The sequence below is a fragment of the Alexandromys fortis genome, unplaced genomic scaffold, assembly GCF_014885135.2.
Source record: "Alexandromys fortis isolate MF-2015 unplaced genomic scaffold, M_Fortis_MF-2015_v1.1 scaffold_184, whole genome shotgun sequence".
NCBI lineage: Eukaryota > Metazoa > Chordata > Mammalia > Rodentia > Cricetidae > Alexandromys > Alexandromys fortis.
Window position 1 is genome coordinate 3,182,907 of NW_026068125.1, and position 10,821 is coordinate 3,193,727.

The 10,821-nt window shown below is 38.4% G+C and overlaps 1 protein-coding gene across 5 annotated transcripts in view; it reads left to right on the plus strand.

Annotated features, from left to right (window-relative positions):
• LOC126490665 (zinc finger protein 120-like) overlaps positions 1 to 10,821 on the plus strand; it is a 177,396-nt gene that overhangs the window by 12,660 nt on the left and 153,915 nt on the right. The window contains exon 1 of one of the 5 annotated variants that reach the window (XM_050125747.1): positions 220 to 239. The exons of the other annotated variants lie outside the window; for them this stretch is intronic. The gene's annotated coding sequence lies outside the window, so the exon portion shown is untranslated. Of the gene's footprint in view, positions 1 to 219; positions 240 to 10,821 lie in introns of those variants that run through there. 5 annotated transcript variants of the gene reach the window in all.

Here is a 10,821-nt window from a genome sequence, read left to right on the forward strand (position 1 = left end):
AGAGAGAGAGAGAGAGAGAGAGAGAGAGAGAGAGAGAGAGAGAGAGAGAGAAAATGATAGGGGAGAGTCTTCTGTTTTGTGTTAATTTCATTGGTTAAATAAAGAGACTGCCTTGGCCCTGATAGGACAGAAAATTAGGTAGGTAGAGTAGACAGACAGAATGCTGGGAGAAAGAAGCCGAGTCAGTCAGTTGCCATGATTCTCCCACCCCAGACAGGCGCAGGTTGGGATCTTTCCTGGTAAGCCACCTTGTGGTGTTACACAGATTATTAGAAATGGGTTAGATCAATATGTAAGAGCTAGCCAATAAGAGGCTGGAACTAATGGGCCAGACAGTATTTTAAAGAATACAGTTTCCATGTAATTATTTCGGGTAAAGCTAGCCAGGTGGCGGGAAGTGGCACGCTGCTCCTCATACAACATTCCATGTTGTTTTCAGAGACTCCTCTATCCTCTTGCCAAACATATAACAAAGCTACACAAAGCAAATCCAAGTGTGTTTAAAAGCTTATTTCCTAGGTGATTCTAGATCTGTTCAAACTGACAATCGATATTAAACATCACAGATATCAGAAACAAAACTGGAGCCTAGTTCCTCAGCATATATAATTTCTCTTGTAGGGCACCTCCACTTCTACTTTGGTACTGGTCCAACTTCAAGTATTTTTATGTTGCACTTCCCCTGTCCAAATGCAATGTCCCATCCTCGAAGTAAATTTGATTTAGAAACTCTTTCTCCAGGCCATTTTTGTAGTCTGGTGGTCATTTCTCTGGAACTATGTTCAATTTAAGAAAAAATACCAGGCTTGGTCTAGGTCCCAAGACACAAACTGAAGTTCCAAGGTTTTGTTCCAAGACAAAGAATTGGACGAGTTGGGAATAGAAATACAAACAGTTTATTAAGAAAGGGAAAGTACTTCTGAGAATTGGAATGGATTGGTGAGCTGAGGAAAACACTGGGCTTTTCCCAAGCACCCTTATTTTGTTATTCCAGTTTAGAGGTGAAGGCTTTTTCTTTTTATAAAAAAAAGACTTCATTAAATTTTTTTTATTTTATTTAGGTAGATGTTTTTCTTGCATATATGTCTGAACACCATGTGCATACAATTCTTATAGAGGTCAGAAGAGAGTATTGTATCCTTTGAAACTGAAGTTACAGATGGTTCCGAGTCTCTCTTTGTAGGTATTAGGAATCCACTCCCACCCTTTCATCCTCAGAAAGAGCAGCTGATGTTCCTGACTACCAAGTAATTCCAACTGGCTCTTTTTTAGCTGTTATCTTTGATTTTTAGCTTTCTCTAGTTTCTGTTCTTCTGGCATACAATCACTGTAGTGAAGCCTTAAACATGTATTTTTTCCCAAGCTTTAGCTGGGTTGAGATGGCAGAGGAAGAGTTTCTCACATGAAATGAATAGAGCATGGTTTGGAGCCTTTATTTTATTTTATTTTTTAATATAATTTTTTATTGAAAAAAAATTTCTGCCTCCTCCCCGCCTCCCATTTCCCTCCCCGTCTCCCTTTCCGCCCCTCCTCCCTCTCCTCTCCCCTTCCCCCCACTCCTCTCCCCCTCCCTCTCCAGTCTGAGGGGCAGTCAGGGTTCCCTGCCCTGTGGCAAGTCCAAAGTCCTCCCGGCTCCATCCTGGTCTAGGAAGGTGGACATCCAAACTGGCTAGGCTCCCACAAAGCCAGAACATGAAGTAGGATCAAAACGGAGTGGCATTGTCCTTGGCTTCTCAGCAGCCCTCATTGTCTGCCATATTCAGAGAGTCCGGTTTTATCCCATGCTTTTTCAGTCGCAGTCCAGCTGGCCTTGGTGAGCTCACAATAGATCAGCCCCACTGTCTCCGTGGGTGGGTGCACCCCTCGTGGTCCTGACTTCTTTGCTCATATTTTCCCTCCTTCTGCTCCTCCTTGGGACATTGGGAGCTCAGTCCGGTGCTCCAGTGTGGGTCTCTGTCTCTATCTCCATCCATCTCCAGATGAAGGTTCTATGGTGATATGCAAGATATTCATCAGTATGGCTATAGGATAGGGTCATTTCAGGTTCTCTGTCCTCAGCTGCCCCAGGAACTAACTGGGGACATCGCCCTGGGCACCTGGGAGCACCAAATCTCTTGCCAACCCTAAGATGGCTCCCTTAATTAAGATGTGTGCTTCCCTGCTCCCCTATCCGACCTTCCTTTATCCCAAACATCCCGTTTCCCAAGTTCCCCCCAACCTCCCCTTCTCACTTTTCTCTCCCCATCTCCCCTTACCTCCCTCCCCCCCCCCCCCAAGATCCCATTTTTTGCCCGGCAATCTTGTCTACTTCCCATAATCAGGAGGATAGCTATATGTTTTTCTTTGGGATCACCTTCTTATTTAGCTTCTTTAGGAGATCAAATTATAGACTCACTGACCTTTATTTATCTCTAGAAACCAATTATGAGTGAGTACATCCCATGTTCATCTTTTTGTGTCCCATATTTCCTGAATGTTTTGTGATGAGAGTTTGTTGGACTTGCTGTTTTCTTTGGTCAGTGCATTTATTTTCTCTATGTTATCTTCAGAATCTGAGATTCTTTCTTCTATTTCTTGTATTCTGCTGGTTATGCTTGTTTCTGTAGTCTCTATTCATTTACCTAGATTTTCCATGTCCAGCCAGCCCTCTGTTTGTGTTTTCTTCTTTGCCTCCATTTCAGTTTTCAAGTCTTGAACTGTTTCCATTATCTGTTTGATTGTTTTTCCTTGGTTTCCTAGGGTATCATTCACTGATTTATTCAATTCTTCAAACTTTCTGTTATACTTCTCATCCATTTCTATAAGGGCATTTTTTACATGCTGTTTAAGGGTATCAATCACTTTAATAAAGTCAATTTTTTCTACTTCTTCTTGATTAAGGTGTTCCTGTCCTCTTGTTGTGAGGTTGCTGGGTTCTGGTGGTTTCATGTTGTTCTTCAGATTGTTGGGTGAATTCTTGCATTGGTGCCTGCCCATCTCTTTCTCCGAATGCTCCCCTATGGATCTTCTTTTACAGGATCAGGTCTCCTTGCCCACTGATGTACCTTCCCAGTGATGTCCCTCCCCAGTGATGGCTCTCCTGGTGCCTAGATCAGATCTGTGTGCTGCTTGGGTAGCTCGTAAACAAAGGGTCCACCTTGCTTGCTGCAGGCAGGCTATTGAGACAAAGGAACTACCACTGTCCTGGTTGCCCTCCCAATTCGGATTTGGTCCCAGCGCCCGAACAGGCTGAGCTGAGAGATGTTATGTGGCCAAAGAGGGGAGGGAGGGAGCAATCTTAGACTTATTGATTAGCAGATTAAAGGCTCATCTATTCAGAAATGGATGGAGATATACAGTAAAGAGAGATTCAGACAGCAGAAAACCTCTAAACAGTTTTGGTATGTTTAGAAATGTGCATAGGCTTGGGGGAGAAAAGAAAAAGATAGAGAAAGTCCTTGGAAAAAAGAAATAGAGTAGTCAGGTGTGGTGGCACACATCTTTAATTCCAGCACTGCGAAGGTAGAGGTAGACTGATCTATGTGAGTTCTAGGCCAACCTGGTCTCAGAGTGAGATCCAAGACAGCTAAAGATACACAGAGAAACCCTCTTTCTAAAACCAAAAATTAAATGGAAAAGACATAGAGCAAAAAATGTAAATATAGAAAATATACAGAGAATCTGGATACTGTATGATATTGTGTTGTCTTTGAATTGTTTGCTAAGTAAGGAACAACAACTGCTAAAAGACATTTGATTGTATATGTTGTTGGATTAATCTAACCTATATATTTTGAAAATGCCTGGACTTCAAAATTTAGGTTAAAAATATATGTTACTTTGGAGAAAGACTTTGTCTTTGTTTCTACGGGAAATGAGAGACTGCGGATTCATTCTGAGTTAAGAAAAATAAGGTTTGAATAAAAAAATCCCCTTGAAGAATCTCAGATAGGAGCCTCACATATTTTTTGATTAAGGTCAAATAGGACTTAACCGTAATCCTAAATTTTCTTTGGATCTTCAAAAGATTATCAGTGCCCCCAATCAGCAGGAAATAGCTTAAAAAACTATGCTCACATTCCACCCAAATGGATTATGGCTATTTGCTTTGGTTAGCATGCTTTTTTTAAGTTATTATGGATAATGGTCAGGAAAAAGCTAACTAAAGGAGATTACATTCAGGGTTTTTGTTTTGAAAAGAAAAAGGGGAAATGCTGTGGGATAATACTCTTGTACACTGTAAAACTTTAATTTAATTAAGTTACTCATATTGATTTAATTAAATTCTGATTGGTCAGTAGCTAAGCAGGAAGTATAGATGAGGCAACCAGACTAGGAGAATTCTGGAAAGAAGAAAGTCAGAGATGCAATCAGCAACAAGACAAAGAAGTAAAATGAGAATGCCTTATTAAAAGACACTAAACCATGTGACTTAACATAGATAAGAATTATGGGTTAATTAAAGTTGTAAAAAATAGTTAGTAATAAGCCTGAGCAATAGGCCAAACAATTTATAATTAATATAAACCTCTGTGTGTTTCTTTGGGACTGAATGTTTTTAGGACTAGGCAGAACAGAAACTTCTGTCTTCAATTGTCTGTAGATGTTCCCCTGTCCTTATGTTCCTTTAGATCCTACCCCTCTAAATGAATCCAGGAAAACCCAAATAGATGGCCATAGGGAATAAATAAATACCCTAAAGAAAGTAAAAATAAACCCACAAATATTTGAAGTAAATTGTTCAAGACTGAGGACTGTAGAGATGGCTCAGCCATTATGAGCACTGGCTATTCTTTCAAAAGACCTGGGTTTACTTCCCAGCACCAACATGGCAGCTTAAAACTGTTCATTACTTAACCTCCATGGGATCTGACACTGACACATATACACAGGCAAAACACTAATGTACATTTTATTTATAAAATAAAAATAATTAATTTCTGAAAGATAAAAAGTATTTATTAATAAAAACTGTTCAAGATATGAAAACAGAAATAGAATGAAGAAAACCCAAATTGAGGAAATTCTAAGGGAATTCTGGAAATGAAAAATTTAGGAATTCAAACAGGAACTTCAGACACAATCTTCACAAACAGAATGGAAGAGATGAAAGAAAATAATACAGCTTAAAGATATAATAGAAAAAATAGATACATAAGTGAATGAAAAAGCTAACTCGAAACATTCCTGTTACAAAATATCCAGGAAATCTTGGGCAAATATAAAAAGACCAAACTTAAGAAATATAGGCATAGATGAAGGAGAAGAATTCCAGCTCAAAGGTCCTGGAAATATTTTTAACAACTCATAGAAGAAAAATTTCCTAACCTGAAAGAGATGCCTATAAAGATATATGAAGCATATAGAACATGAACTAGATTAGACTTGGAAAGAGTCCACCTTGCCACATAATAATCAAAGCACTAAACATACAGAATAAAAAATATTAAAATCTGCAAGGGAAAAATAAGAAGTAAGACATAAAGTCAAACCTAGCAGAACTATATCTAACTTCTCAACACAGACTCTTAGAGCCAGAATGGCTAGGGCAGATGGCATACAGACACAGACTTTTAGAGACCAAAGATTCCAGCCCAGACTACCACAGCTAGCAATAATTTCAATTACCATAGTTGGATAAAACAAGATATTTCATGTTAAAGTCAAATTTGAACAATATATATCTACAAATTCATCCCTATAAAAGAAACTAGAAAGAAAACTCTAATCCAAGGAAGTCAATGACACCCATGAAAACACAGGTGTTGTGGAATAATCTTTTCTTATACTGTGAATATTTGGCACGTAGATTTATTAAATAAAAGATGAACAGATAGGCATGATTTTCCAGGCAGAAAGTATGCTGGGAAGAAGGGCAGAGTTGTGAGTAGTCACCAATCAGATGGAGAGGAAAAACATGGACAGTAAAGAGAAAAGATAATAATGCGGCAAGTCAAAAAGTAGATTGATAAAAATTGGTTAATTTAAGTTGTAAGTGCTAATTAAGTGATTGACTGAACATTCTTAATTAATAGTAAGTCTCCATGTCATGATTTGGGAGCTGGCTGGAGGGACAGAGAAAAGACTCACTACACTCAGGATGTAAATACTCTCACACCATAAAAATCAAGAGAAGGAAAACACACACACACACACACACACTACCATCACCACCTCTAACAACAAAAACAAAATAACAGAAATTAAAGGGCATCAGTCATTGGTCACTCAATACCAAATGAACTCAATTCCTCAACAGAAAGACATGGACTAACAGAATGGTTGTGAAAGCAGGATTCATCCACATGACCCTGCCCTCCCCCCAAGTTCACCCTTTTGTCTGTGGGTCCTTGGACTACAAGGAGTTCCTGTTTCTGTGCTGAGGAGATCCATCCAGATGAGTGATGTGTGCCATCCCTGGGCAGACTGTCCAGGAAGGGAGTACAGGGCCTCTCCAGCACCTGCCTCAGGGGCTTCTTTGTTCCATACAACCCTGCCTCCACCATGTCTGCCCTATTGTCTGCGAGGTCCTTGGCCAAGGAACAGTTCCTGCTCCTGCACTGAGTTGATCCACCCAGAGAGTCAGTCACAGCATAGATTGGACCAAAATGCCAAGACTCTCCTGGCTGATTTGAAGGCAGAGATGGGCAGGCGCCAATGCAAGAATTCCTCCAAAAACATGAAAGGCAACATGACAACACGAGAATCCAGGGATCACAAAACAAGAAGACTTGAACACCTTAATCCAGAAAAAGGAGAAGAAATCAACTTTAAATGTAACATTATTAAAATAAAAGAGGACCTTAAACAGGATGTGAAAAAGTGCTGTAAAGAAATGGGTAAAAATAAAGAAAAAGGTAGAAGAAATGATTAAATCTCTCAAAGATACCCAAGAAAAACAAGAAAAAGCAATCAAACAGGTAATGAAAACAGTTCAAGACTTGAAGACTAAAATGGAAATAATGAAGAAAACACAAACCGAGGGAAGGCTGGGGAAATGAACAGGAACTACAGAGACAAGTATAACCAACAGAATACAAGGGATAAAAGAAAGAATCTCAGACACTGAAGATACAATAGAGGAAATAAACTCATTGACTAAATAAAATAACAAATCCAACAAATACTTAACACGAAACATCCAGGAAATCTGGGACACCATGAAAAGACCAAACCTAAGAATAATAGGGATAGAAGGAGGAGAATTACAGCTCAAAGGCACAGAAAATATATTCAACAAAATTATAGAAAAAAACTTTTCCAACCTAAAGAAGGATACAAGAAGCTTACAGAACACCAAGTAGACTGGAAAAAAAAACCCCATCCTTTCACTATATAATAATCAAAACACAAAACATACAGAATAAAGAAAGAATATTAAGATCTGCAAAGGAAAAAGGACAAGTAACATATAAAGGTAAACCTATCAGCCTGACTTCTCTATGGAAACCATGAAAGCCAGAAGGTCTTTGATTAGACGTGCTGTGAAAACTAAGAGACCATGGATGCAAGCCCAGACTACTATACCCAGCAAAGCTTTCTTTCACCACTGATGGAAAAAACAAGATATTCAATGACAAAAACCGATTTAAACAATATGTATCCAGAAACTCAGCCTTACAGAAAGTACTAGAAGGAAAACCTCAACCCAAGGAAACTAGCAATACCCACAATAACACAGACATCTGACAACTCTTCACCAGAACAACTCAAAGAATGGAAAAACACAAACATTACCACCAAAAAATAACTGGAGTTAACAACCACTGGTCATTAGTATCACTTAATATCAATGGACTCAATTCACCTATAAAAAGGAACAGGTTAAGAAAATAGATACTAAAACAGGATCCAACATTCTACTGTTTACAAGAAATACACCTCAACCTCAAAGACAGACACTACCTCAGAGTAAAGGGTTGGGAAAAGGCTTTCCAATCAAATGGACCAAAGAAACAAGTGGGTGTGGCTATACTAATATCTAATAAAGTTGATTTCGAACTAAAATCTATCCAAAGTGATGGAGAAGGACACTATTCTTTATACTCATAACAGAAACAATTCATCAGGAGGAAGTCTCAATTCTGAATATCTATACCCAAATATAAAAGCACCCACATATGTAAAAAAAAACATTACTAGAACTCAAAGCATACATCAAACCCCACATTCTAATCGTAGGAGATCTCAACACTCTTCCCTCACCAATAGACAGGTCAATCAGACAGAAACTTAACAGAGAAATAAGAGAACTAACAGATGTAATAAATCTAATGGACTTAACAGACATCCATAGAACATTCCACCCAAACAGAAAAGAACATACCTTCTTCTCAGCATCTCATGGAACCTTCTCAAAAATTGATCACATACTTGGTAACAAAGCATCCCATAGATACAAAGAAATTGTACTAAACACCTGTGTACTGTCAGATCACCATGGAATAAAGTTAGAATTTAACAATTCTACCCACAGAAAGGCTACAAACTCATGGAAACTGAACAGTCAACTACTGAACCACCCTTAGGTCAAAGGATAAAGAAAGAAAGAAATTAAAGTCTTCCTGGAATTCAACGAAAATAAAGACACACCATACCCAAACCTATGGGACACTATGAAAGCAGTCCTAAGAGGAAAGTTCATAGCACTAAGTTCCCACATAAATAAAATTTATTTATTTATACATTAGAGACTTAATGGCACACCTGAAAACTCTAGAAAAAAAAGAAGCAGATTCACCCAGGAGGAATAGAAGACCGGAAATAATCAAACTAAGGGCTGAAATCAACAAAATAGAAACACAGAAAACAATCAAAAAAAATCAATGAAACAAAAAGCTGGCTCTTGGAGAAAATCAACAAGATTGGCAAACCCCATCCAAACAAATCAAATGGCAGAGAGAGAACATGCAAATTATCAAGATCAGAAATGAAAAGGGGGAAATAACCACAGACACAAAGGAAATTCAGAGAATCATTAGATCTTACTACATGCTTGTATGCCACAAATTGGAAAATGTATAAGAAATGGACATCTTTTTAGATAAGTACCATATACCAAAATTAAGTCAATACCAGGTGAACAATTTAAATAGACCTGTAAGTTGTGAGGAAATAGAAGCTCTCATAAAAAAACCTCCCTACCAAAAAAAGCCCAGGACCTGATGGTTTCAATGCGGAATTCTACCAGAACTTCCAAGAAGAGATAATACCTATACTCCTTAATATATTTCATAAAATAGAAAAAGAAGAGTAATTGCAAAAGTCCTTTTATGAAGTACAGTTACCCTGATACCAAAACCACACAAAGACAACCAAGAAAGAGAGTTACCGAGCAATCTCACTCATGAACATTGATACAAAAATTCTCAGTAAAATACTGGCAAACCAAATCCAAGAACACATTAGAAAAATTATCCATTATGATCAAGTAGGCTTCGTCCCAGAGATGCAGGGCTGGTTCAATATATGAAAATCTATCAATGTTATCCACCATAAAAATAAACTGAAAGAAAAAACCATATGATCCTCTTATTAGATGTTGGAAAAGCATTTCACAAATTTCAACACCCCTTTATGATAAAGGTCTTGTAGAGATTAGGAAGGCAAGGTTCATACCTAAATATAATAAAAGCAATATACAGCCAGCCAACAGCTAACATCAAATTAAATGGAGAGAAACACAAAGCCATTCCACTAAAATCAAGACAAGGGTGTCCACTCTCTGCATACCTCTTCAATATAGTACTTGAAGTTATAACAATAGCAATAAGACAACATAAGTAGATTTTGAATTGGAAAGGAAGAAGTCAAACCTTTGTTATTTGCACATGATATGATAGTGTACATAAGTGACCCCAAAAATTCTACCAAAGAATTCCTACAGCTGATAAACACCTTTAGTGATGTGGCAGGATACAAGATCAACTCCAAAAAATCAGTTACTCTCCTATACACAAAGAACAAAGAAGCAGAGATGGCAATCAGAGAAACATCATCTTTCAAGATAGCCAAAATAGCATAAAGTATCTTTGGGTAATTGTAACCAAGGAAGTGAAAGATCTATTTGACAAGAACTTTAAGGCATTGAAGAAAGAAATTGAAGAGGACACCAGAAAATGGAAGGATCTCCCATGTTCTTGGATTGGTAGAATCAACATAGTAAAAATGGCAATTCTACCATGTAACGGCATAAGCGAATGCAGACAGATTGTCAAAATATAGACAGCTTTAATGGAGGAATAGACTTACAGCACCACTGTTCCCGTGGAGACCAGGAAAGCAGAAGCGAGGGCTGGGAGCACGCTCACCATATTTATAGGCAAACTCTAGCCTATATCTGTTGATATATGAGCGGCGGGGCTGCGTCCCCAGCACCCCGGCTGCCTGTTAGCTTATGCCCGAAATAACAACAGACAAACTGTATTCATTTAAAGACTGCTTGGCCCATTTCTATCTAGCCTACTCTAGGCTAATTCTCACATATTAATTTAGCCCATTTCTAATAATGTGTGTAAGCACCCCAAGGTGCGCTTACCAGGAAGATTCTAACCTACATCCATCCTGGGTTGGAGTTGCCTGGGAGAGCAGAGCTTAGCGTCTCTGCTCCAGAGCGCAGAGCTGTCGAGTCTCTCTGGGAGCAGAGCAGAGTCTGAGCTCACTTCCTCTTCCTCCCAGCATCCTATTCTGTTTACTCCACCCACCTATGTTCTAAGCTATGAGGCCAAGCAGTATGTTTATTACTTAACCAATGAAATCAACAGATTGATATATGACACTCCCACATCACTTCCCCTTTTTCTGTTTAAACAAAAAAAAAAAAAAGAAGGCTTTAACTTTAAC